This window comes from Carcharhinus amblyrhynchos, chromosome 7 (assembly GCF_965287045.1).
Source record: "Carcharhinus amblyrhynchos chromosome 7, sCarAmb.v2.hapA, whole genome shotgun sequence".
Lineage (NCBI taxonomy): Eukaryota > Metazoa > Chordata > Chondrichthyes > Carcharhiniformes > Carcharhinidae > Carcharhinus > Carcharhinus amblyrhynchos.
Genome location: NC_137330.1, coordinates 72,880,038 through 72,892,267, shown reverse-complemented (window position 1 = coordinate 72,892,267; position 12,230 = coordinate 72,880,038).

The window sequence follows — 12,230 nt, the reverse complement described above, 5'->3', positions numbered from 1 at the left end:
GCTTTCGGGTTAGCCCCTTCGTCAGGTGAATGGAGAGTTCTGGCCTCAGACAGAGCATATAAAGCACAGACAGTTTAGAGATTACTGATTAGAATGCGAATCCTTACACCTAACCTGCTGTTCAAAAGGCAAACACACCCGGCCGTCCCATCGTATCGGGCAATGGAACTCTGTGAGAGAACCTCTCCGGCTACGTCGAGGGCATCCTGAAACCCATTGTACAAAGAACCCCCAGCTTTTGTCGCGACACTACGGACTTTCTACTGAAACTCAGCACACACGGAGCAGTTGAACCAGGGACACTCCTCGTCACAATGGATGTCTCAGCGCTCTACACCAACATCCCCCACAACGATGGCATTGCTGCGACTGCCTCAGTACTCAATGCTGACAACTGCCAGTTTCCAGATGCAATTTTACAACTCATCCGCTTTATCCTGGACCACAATGTCTTCACCTTCAACAACCAGTTTTTCATCCAGACACATGGAACAGCCATGGGGACCAAATTTGCACCTCAATATGCCAACATCTTCATGCACAGGTTCGAACAAGACTTCTTCACTGCACAGAATCTTCAACTGATGTATCTAGTGTACAGCATCGATGACATTTTCTTCCTTTGGCCTCATGGTGAACAATCACTGAAACAACTATATGATGATATCAACAAATTCCACCCCACCATCAGACTCACCATGGACTACTCCCCAGAATCAGTTGCATTCTTGGACACACGCATCTCCATTAAGGACGGTCACCTCAGCACCTCACTGTACCGCAAGCCCACAGACAATCTCACAATGCTCCACTTCTCCAGTTTCTACCCTAAACATGTTAAAGAAGCCATTCCCTATGGACAAGCCCTCCGTATACACAGGATTTGCTCAGATGAGGAGGATCGTGACAGACACCTCCAGACCCTGAAAGATGCCCTCATAAGAACAGGATATGGTGCTCGACTCATAGATCGGCAGTTCCGATGCGCCACAGTGAAAAACCGCACCGATCTCCTCAGAAGGCAAACACAGGACACAGTGGACAGAGTACCCTTCGTCGTCCAGTACTTCCCCGGAGCGGAGAAGCTACGACATCTTCTCCGGAGTCTTCAACATATCATTGATGAAGACGAACATCTCGCCAGGGCTATCCCCACACCCCCACTTCTTGCTTTCAGACAACCACACAACCTCAAACAGACCATTGTTCGCAGCAAACTACCCAGCCTTCAGGAGAACAGTGACCACAATACCACACAACCCTGCCACAGCAACCTTTGCAAGACATGCCGGATCATCGACATGGATACCATCATCACACGTGAGAATACCGTCCACCAGGTACATGGTAAATACTCTTGCAACTCGGCCAACATTGTCTACCTGATACGTTGCAAGAAAGGATGTCCCGAAGCATGGTACATTGGGGAGACCATGCAGACGCTACGACAACGGATGAATGAACATCGCTCGACAGTCACCAGGCAAGACTGTTCCCTTCCTGTTGGCGAACACTTCAGTGGTCACGGGCATTCAGCCTCTGACCTTCGGGTAAGCGTTCTCCAAGGCGGCCTTCACGACACACGACAGTGCAGAGTCGCTGAGCAGAGACTGATAGCCAAGTTCCGCACACATGAGGACGGTCTCAACAGGGATCTTGGGTTCATGTCGCACTATCTGTAACCCCCGTGACTTGCCTGGGTTTGCAAAACCTCACTTACTGTACTGTCTGGAGACAATACACATCTCTTTAAACTGTGATCAGTGCTCCTTCCACTCACATTATCAGCCACTTCAGGTCTTGAACAGCAGGTTAGGTGTAAGGATTCGCATTCTAATCAGTAATCTCTAAACTGTCTGTGCTTTATATGCTCTGTCTGAGGCCAGAACTCTCCATTCACCTGACGAAGGGGCTAACCCGAAAGCTTGCGAGTATATTATCAAATAAATAGGTTGGACTAAAACCTGGTGTTGTCAGACTTTTTACTGTGTTTACACCAGTCCAACGCCGGCATACCCACATCATAACCTTATTTAAGTCAGCTTCAGAATGCATATGCCAACCTACAGCAGCAAAGTGGAGACCCAGGAATTGACAGGCCTGTATTCTTAAAAGGGTGACCACCTGAACATTTTCAGAGATAAAAATCACAAGTGACGGCCTTTTTAATGTTTTTAAAATTCCTACTTCTGCTTGACTTTTGATTGGTGGATTAGTAATAACTTTGCCTTTGTGTGGCATGAAGGTAGCCCAAAACTGTTCTTAAACGTTTACCCACTTTTTACTTAGCTAAGGGCAACATTCGTCACTGCTGAACATAGCGATTCAATTTGCTTTTGTCATTCTGCAGCATGGCACAAAATGGATTTGGTCTTTTTTTTTGTTTGCTCTCAAGTGCTGCTGCTTATTATTAAGCTCCTACCTTCAGCTGTAGAACATGACAAGGTGGCCAACAAATTTAGACAAGTAGCTGATGCTGTTTTAACGAATTAACGGGCAGTAGATATTCAACAGCTCCCACATAAAAAACAGAGACCCAGCCTAAAGTTGTGTCAGCTATGGCGTACTTGTCAGTCTTTTCTCCAAGTCTAAAGATTTGGGTTCAAATGCCACTCCAAGATTTGAGTATAAAAATCTAAGGTGACATTCCAATGCAGTAGTGAGGGAGTGCAGCATGGCTGGGGCTGCCTGCTAATGGATGAGATGGTAAGCCGAGATCAGGGATGCTCCCTTGGCTTTAGTTCAAAGAAGAGCAGGGAAGAAATTGCTGTTGTCCTGGCCAACTACGTATCACTGAATCAAAAGCACAAAAAATAAATTATCTGGTCCTTATCACATTGCTGTGCGTGGGAACTTATTGCGTGAAAATTAGCCAACATGTTTCCTACATTACAACAGTAATTACATTTCCATAGTACTTCACTGTCTCTAAAGCTTTGGGACACCTGAGGTTATGAAAGTCACTACAGAATCAGAATTGTTATGGTGCAGAAGGAAGCTATTTGGCCCATCATGTCAGCACAAGCTCTCCAAACAAGCACTGTGGCATAGTGCCATTTGTTTGCCTTTTCCCCATACTCCTCATATTGTTTCTATTCAAGTAGTCATCACTTCGTAAATACAAGCTTTTTTTCTCTATGCTGGGAGAATTCTTTTTATTTATCAGAATTTGCTCAGTCGAACAAATTTGGATGGCAGGCGAGACTGGCATTCAGATTAAGAGTTCTATTCTAAAAGCTACTGACTGCGTAAGCAGACCTTTTGAGACCCCATTTGGATGATCAAACCCCTTGAGGTGTTTTAGTTTGTGTTATAATGACCTGTAATTTACATGATTCCCCTGGGTATACACTCAGGGCCATCTACACGAAGAGCCCCATGATATATTAAATTAAACTAAATTAATTACATTCCTGATAAACATACTGAATTTAATTTGCAGATTAGATTTGCTTTGGATGTTTATACTAGATTGATAAAGTTTTTCTGCTTTGCAATCCCAGATAAAATCAAAAGGATGAGGTTAGCAATTTTACTTTTAAAATCTAACTGGAATAAATGTCATTTACACTGAACAAGATTATGTGCAGATGTGTAAATGCGTCTAAAGTTTTGCTGAACCACAATCTGTCTGTAGTTAACATATCATGCTAGAGTTTATTGAACATTAACTTGCATGAAAGACCAAACTCACCCAATGGCTACTTACTCTTTCTATCTCTCTCCAGCACACTCGTATTCCTTCCCTTAATAAATCCAATTTATCTAAATTTTTCCCTCACTCGTTGTTGTCTGAATAATCTGTTTGATTGCAATCTTAGGGCTGATGTATAATTTAAAAGGCACTACATTAATAACTGTAATTAAAATTGAGATTATAAAAAAAATCTTGCTGGCAAGTCGTAATATATACCAGATAACATAAGACCTACTTATACTTATTTGGCATCTTTAACATAATTACCTATCCCAAGCTGCTTCGCATTAGCACTGTAAAGCAAAATTAGATGCCTAGCCACATATGGGGATACTTGGGCAGATAGCCGAAAGGTTTAATGAAGTCTTAAGGGAAGAAAGAGAAGTGTAGGGAGTTCATTCCAGATCGTAGACAGCTGAATGGTGCAGCAGAGTTTTAGATTATCTCGAGTTTATGGAAAGTAGAATGTGAGAGATGAGCCAGCAGTGTCATTTTTATCCACTCAGCGTCACTCGCTGGGCCAGCATTTATTGCCTATCCTTAATTCCCCTTGAACTAAGTGGACTGCATTTAAGCGTCAACCACATTGAGTCACGTCGGCCAGACTGAGAAAGGATGGCAGATTTCCTTCTCTAAAGGACATTAGTGAACTAGATGAGTTTCTACAATAAATCGACAATGGTTTCATGATCATCATTAGACTTTTAATGCCAGATTTTTAAAATTGTTTTTATGTGTGAAGTATGTAAATCTTTTTGCCCTAAGAGCGGTTATCTTAATATAAAATATCCCAACAGCAATTATTTGTTAATTTAAAAATAGAGAAAAATATTTATTATCTCATACTTGCCTAGGAGTTTAAGAACATGGTGTCTTAGTCATTCATTCAAATACACTATCATTCACACTAAATTTTGAAACAGATGACGAAAAGAAATACAAGTTTGACTTGGGATTATCACAGACTTTTTCGTAGTAGGTCTGTAGTTTCTTAGACCATTCAGCCTGTTGAGGCTGCTGCACCATTCAGTGAGATCACGACTGATCTGGTGTGATAATCCTCAACTCCACTTTCTCTCCTTATCCCTATGACCTTTGATTCTCTTTTTAATTAAAAATCTGTCTATCTCGGACTTGAATGTACTTAATGATCCAGCCTCTACAGCCCTCTGGAGGTAAAGAATTCCACAAATTCACTATCCTCTGAGAGAAGGAATTCCCCCTCATCCCTGCCTTGAAAGGGTGACTCCTTATTCTGAGATTATGTCCTATGGTCCTGACTTTCCCATACGGGGAACCAACCTCTTAACATCTATTATTCAAGAGAAGTTATTCTGATTCAGCTCTAGAGAAGCAGATATACTACTATCTGGCTGACCAGACATGATAATGAATATTGAACTAGTCAACAAGCTTGATCTAGTTTTCTGAAGCTGTTAACATGTACATATTTCCACCTGGAGTATGTTAATCAGACCCAAGATAATTTCGCCAAATCTAACCTCGATTGCTAACACCTTTGTAATGTTGGTACTATTACCGAGCTAAGATCATATTACTAAACACAATCAAAAATAAATAAGTTTGGTACCTTTTGTTGTATATTTAAATGGTTGCACAATTACTTTAAGAGCTGGTCACATGATTTGATAATGATGTCATCTGGGATGTTTACAGGCTTCTGCTTTTTAGCTTCAGTTTGTACTCCGTATAAGAAAAAAGTGCCTATACTAAAGCAATTGTTGTTAGTTTGAATTTACGTCCACAAAAATACATTTTGTTTTCTCTTTGAAGCTCTTAACACCTAATGTAGTTAGGACATTACACAAAGAAAATTGGAGATGAGTCAGGATTTTGTTTCATCAAGAACATCGAGAAAAGATTCAAAGTAGGAAAAAAAGACATTGTAGATTCTCACACTTTAATTATTAGAAGGCTAGGGAGAAGCAACAGCAGCAATAAAGATTGAACTGCCACAGCAAGATGACATCTAAGAAGAAAGCTCACTGTTTGGTTTTTAAAAGATTTTTTTTGGATCAGAGAAATTGAGGTGAGTATCTGGCATATTTGAAAACAAGGAATGACTTGCTGTACAACTGAAGTTGTTTGAAAAATATATAAAGATAACGGTCTTCAGGGTAAAAAGGCAAATACTGAGAAGATAGTAAAATAATAAATATACATACACATATACATATATACACACTCTGACCAACCTTGAGTGACTAGAACCTGCAAGAGAATTGGTAGGTTAATTAGGATCCATGAGTCGCTTCAGTTAAGAAAATGAATCATTGAGTTGCTATATAGACCATTTTCAGTACTTTGTACAAGCAAATAATATTGCAAACTAGTTGCTTGTACCAGACCTACAGTACTTCTAGATAAATACAAGAGCATTTGTGAAGAAACACTTGGCTCAATGAAGGTTGTTCAAATGAGTCAAAGCAAGAATAGTGCCATGTGCAATTTGTCCCAAGGAAAAGGGAGGATTAGTATGACGTTTTAACACTATTATGTTATTGTGGGTTACAATGAGTGACTGGGCTTCCTCATTGTACCTGTCAGATGGTTCAGTTCATATTTGTGGTGAGTTTAAAATATCCATAAATCCCGTGTTGGGTGCTGATCAAAAACCACTTCCTTTAATTGAAGGTTTGTTTGCTGAGTTATCAGGTGGCAGAAATTTAGCAAGATTGATCTTTCACAAGATTATTTACAGATTAATATAGCCACTGAATTGCAACCATTGCTTACCATCCTTATTCATAAAGGTCTTTTTCGTTCTAAAAGATTACATTTTGGAATAACATCTGCACCAGCCCTATGCCAAAGATTGATTGATCAAAATTTAAGTTGTCTCTCTGGTGTACAATGATATTTTAATTACAGAGTCCAGTGAACAGGAACACTTGAATAACTTAGAAGCAACTTTGGAATGTCTTCCAACACATGGTCTACATATCAAGAAAGAAAAGTGTGATTTTTTTTTTTCCCAGATGTCTGTCCAGTATTTGGGTCACCTTATTAATAGTGAAGGCCTACAAAAAGTACATAAGTAGATGAACACTAATTTAGAAGCACCATGTCTAATGGAATTGATGTCTTTTCTAGGATTAGTAAATTATTATGGCAAATTTGTTCACAACTTACTTATATTGCTGAAGCCACTGCACAATTTATTATGTGTAAAGCAATAATGGGACTGGACAACAGAATGTGGAAAACGTACAAGTGTGTCAATTTTGCTTTGCAGAACTGGTTTACTGCTATGCAGTATTGGTTTACTTTAATCCAAAGCTACTGCTTGTTCATGAAGCAGGAGTAGTAGTTTCACATATTATGCCTTCAGCAGGAGAATAATCAATACCTTTTGCTTTGTGTACTCTGACTAGTGCTGAATTTAACTAAGCTCAGCTAGAAAAAGAAGCATTGAATATAATTTTTGACATACAAATGTTTCATCATTATTTATATGGTAGTCATTTCACATTATTGACTGATCATCGACCCTGAGCAATTATTTTTCAGCCGAATAAAGGTATACCATTGTTAGCTGCTAACTGATTGCAAGGATGGTCACTGATTTTATCTGCAGTCTTACAATATAAAGTATTGTCAACCATAGTGTCATGCTAATGCTGATGCATTGTCACACTTACCTTTACCTATTAAGCAGATGCCACCAACTAGCTTTGCTAATCTTCTTTATTATTTGCTTGTAGATCATTTGCTTGTGACAATTTCTCAAGTTCAGAGACATATCAGAAATTGTCCTGTGATGGGGAAGGTGACGGTGATTGAATAGAGCAATAGCTGGAATGTATTGTATGCATCCTGATTTGAAAACATATGCATTAAGAAAGCTTGAGTTGACCATTCATTATGGGGAATCTGAGTGATCATTCCTCCTGGTTATTGAACAACTCCATGAAGGGCATTCTGGTACGGTACAGATTAAGGAATTAGGGTGTAGTTATTTTTGGTGGCCAGGTCTGGATCCTCATATTGAAGAAAAAATGGACAATGTTAATTCTGCCCACAAGTAAGAAATACACCATTGTTGTCTCCTTTACACACTTGGGTGCGGCCTAAAATACTATAGCATTGCATGCCGATTTTATAGTCTATTTGAGGGTGACATGTTCTTTGTCATAATTAATGCACACTCAAAGTGGTTAAAGGTTGTTATCATAAGATCTACTGCAGCTGAAAAACTTGATGAAACTTTGCAAGATTTGGTAAACCGAAACAGATTGTTAGTGATAATGGTTCACAGTTCATTTCAAAAGAGTATTATCTTAAAATAAATTCAGCATTTAAAATCTGCACCTCATCATTCATCAATGAATGGATTAGTTGAAAGATTCATACAATCCTTGAAATATTCTGTTTAAACTTCAAAAGAGCAAGATTCATTTTGACATCCTGTAACTGGCTTTTTGGTGTCTTATTGAAACATTACTCATGCAACTATCCAAAGTTTACCTGCACTACTATTCTTAAAGAGGAAATTGAGAACTACATTTGATTTGTTACTACTTCAAAAAAACTCCAGAAATAGTAATCTTAAGCTGCTAGGTGAGAAATGAGGGCAAATCAACACACAATTCAACAAGGAGATGGAGTGTTCGCGCATAATTATGCCACGTGTGAGAAATGGGTATCAGCCATAGTTTTGACAAAAGCAGGTCCAATTTCTTACATGGTTCAATCTGAAGATGAATGAGTTTGATGACACAATGCTCATCAGTTATTGTCTTTTCAAAACGGTTTCTCAGAATCATCTCCAGAAGTAACAAGTCAATCAGGAGGATGTCTATTCCTCTTTGATTGTGTACAATGTTCTGGAATCTAGCTGATCTTGACACTAGAAGTATGATTTGGAACTTCAATAGGCACGTCTTCTTTTGGAACTAATTCTGCATCATTCTCATGTAGTATTGTAGCTAAGATACAGTCATCAGGAAACGCCGATTCTACTATGTTTTCAATAGTAGTATTCACAACACTAAGGAGTACAGGAGTAACAATTTCTGTACTCCTTAGCGTTGTGAATACTACTACTACTGAAAACATAGTAGAATCGGCGTTTCCTGTTGACTGTGTCTTAGCTACAATACTACATGAGAATGATGCAGAATTAGTTCCAAAAGAAGAAGTGCCTATTGAAGTTCCAAATCATACTTCTAGTGTCAGGATCAGCTAGATTCCAGAACATTGTATACAACCAAAGAGGAATAGACATCCTCCTGATTGACTTTCTTATTGACTGTACATAATGATGAATAGTACGTAGTACTGTATCTAAGGTATTATTGATCCTATGTGCAACGTTTCAGTAATTTGTCGTCATGAGCACAGAAGTGAAAGGAGACAGAGTACAGGAACAAAATAGAGAATTTGGTGAACCAGTGTGATGACAATAATCTCTCCTTCAATGTCAACAAACCAAAGGAGATTGTCATCGATTTCAGGAAGTATAAAAGGAGAAAATGCTCCTGTCTACATCAACGGAGATGAAGTAGAAAGGGTTGAGAGCTTCAGGTTTTTAGGTGTCCTTATGTTCTTATGTCCAGATCATAAAACAACCTGTACTAGTCCCGCCATATAGTCAAGAAAGCCCACCAACACTTTTTTCTCAGGAGATTAAGGAAATTTGCCATGTCAGCTGCTATTCTCACCAGCTTTTACAGGTGCATCATAGAAAGCATTCTTTCTGCTTGTATCACAGCTTGGTATGTCTCCTGCTCTGCCCAAGACTGCAAGAAACTACAAAAGGTCGTGAAGGTAGCCCAATCCATACACAAACTAGCCTCCCATCCATTGACTCTGCCTACACTTCCTGGTGTCTCAGCAAAACAGCCAGCATAATTAAAGACCTCACACACCCCAAACATTCTCTCTCCCACCTTCTTCCATTGGGAAAAGACTACAAAAGTCTGAGGTCACATACCAACCAACTCAAGAACAGCTTTTGCCCTGCTGCTGTCAGACATTTGAATGGACTACCTCGCACTAAGATGATCTTTCTCTACACCCTAGCTATGACTATAACACTATGTTCTGCACTTTCTCGTTTCCTCCTTTGTGAACGGTATGTTTTATCTGTATAGCGTGCAAGGAACAATACATTTCATCATATGCTAATAAATGTGACAGTAATAAATCAAATCAAAAGGATGTTATATATTTAAATGTTTGCATGATTGCTTTAACTGGTCACATGATTTGATGGTGATGTCATTTGGGGTGTTTTGCATGCTCCTGCATTTAGTCTCAGTTTGTACTCTGCACAGAAAGAAAGCTGCTAGAATAAGCCCGTTGTTGTTATTTTGCAAAACCATATTCTGATCCTTTTTTATCATCCACAACCCCTAACATAGTTAAGGCATTTCACTTTCTTATCCTTCAAGCCTCAATACTCAGCGTTTCAATACACTCAGCCATTGATGGTGCCCGGCACCAGTTATTTCAACAGGAATTGCATTAGACAACCAATACCTGAAAATAATACATCTTTATGTCATGACCTATTGAATTCAGAGGGTTGACATAAGATGTGATCAAATGTAACAGAGATCAGTGGAAAGAAAACACATTCACAATCAGACCTCCGAAGACTATGTTTACTCATAGTTATAAATCAATGTCTTATAAAGAGAAAAGATTATCCTTTCTGGTGGTTAAAGTTTGAAAATCTATCTTTTCAAGTGAATGTAATTTATTGTGTAAGTGACAGTTCATGTTATTTTCTTCTGGAACACTGTAGGTGTTGAAATGTTTAAGAATCAGGCAAGAATAAGTTGGGCAAATGTAGCTCAAAAGCCATTATTTCCAATGCTGATTTTAGGAGTTTAGAAATTGGCCAATATTTTCTTTAATTACAGTGTACTGACTTACCTTCTACAGACATTGCCAAAAATCTTTATAGACTCTTTTATTAGCATCTGATATTTTTAGGCCATTGTATATATTCAACTCTCTTTTTTGCAGAGTAACTAATGTATTTCATGAGAGCCAGGTGCTGAAAATATCAGCTTCGAAGAGATGAGTACTTACATCTGCCCTTTGCTCAGTCTAGCACTTGCTTGCAGGGAGGAACATGCTGCTGAGAGATAAATTTTCCTCATTCTAATTACAGTACTTGCCATTTTCATCCCACTTCAAGTGTAAATCACCTCATGATAAATAGGATCCATTCAGAGTACAGTGCGATTCAGAGGCGCTCCTCTGACAGTGACAATCCATGCACAAAGCTGTTTTCAGGCAACAATTGACTACAATGTCATATGTGCCTGAATTAAAAATCAGGAGAAGAATGTCTTTAAAAAGTGTATCAGTAAACTGTATGGAAGGGTTATTACTGGGGTTGCATCATCCAAGTTGCTTCAACCTCAGTTATACATATTTTGTGATCTAGCAGTTTTTGTTTTTTTATTTTAAGCTACATATTAACTACAAACATAGAATTGCTGCTTTCTTTAGCATTATAAGACTATTGATCTTACCATTTTAATTGTATGAACTATTCTTTGCTATTAGCATCTTATATTGCTATTTTTTCTTCAATGCATTTAGTTGTGTTATTTCATGTTCAATGCAATGTTCACATAACATACTTTAAAATGAACGTGTTCTTATTGTTAAGGTCTAGATTTCAGTAAAAAAAAATTTGCCCTCACTGAGTGTACAATGTATAAACTTGGGAAGCATGGAATGTTTTTTGCAATTAGAAAATATCGTTGATGAAAGATATAGATGGTGCAAGAAAATAGAATATCTTGCAGGTAAAATGTATTATTTAATGCCCTAATTCCAGGTGTCTGATAATAATTGATCAAAATACATAAAGAAAAAAGTGAACTGATTCACCCTCTGATTTTCTTCCCTAAAAAGCTTGTGAATATAAAATAGAAAAGTTTCTGCCCTTCAACCAGTCAGATCACAAGAATCACTCACTTCAACCTATTTATGAAACCAATTAAGTTACAGGGTTAGAAAACAAGTTTGTGGAAACAACATCACCAAGGACTGATCTGATCTCAAAATAATCTTGATAATGTCAATTCTGATTGCTCTGCCAAAGCAAATTGGTCATACAGCGACCATGACACTTTCTCACTCATCCATTACATACTTGAAAAAATTAAAATTAGCTTTTCTGAATCTTCACGCATAGCAAGCTGGCGTGGTGAAATTATAGGCAGCTTCTGATGTAGCTTATATGGCACCTGTTGTGTACTGTCATCTGTGGAAACTTCAAAAAAATATGCCTAAATGTATAGCAGAGTAAATGCATAAATAATTCTGAAAAAAAAATGTAAAATTGCCTTTAAATTTTTTCTTACTTTTGAGTGCTATTGGGAAACCTGATTAGGTTTTAATAAAAAAAAATCACAAATGTTCACAATAGACTGTGCACTGACATAAATGCATTCGCATAATGTTAGTATTACACCAATCTGCCTTACGTGTCTGCAAGTACATATTATTATAATTATTTTCATACTAATTGTGTTCATTAACTATT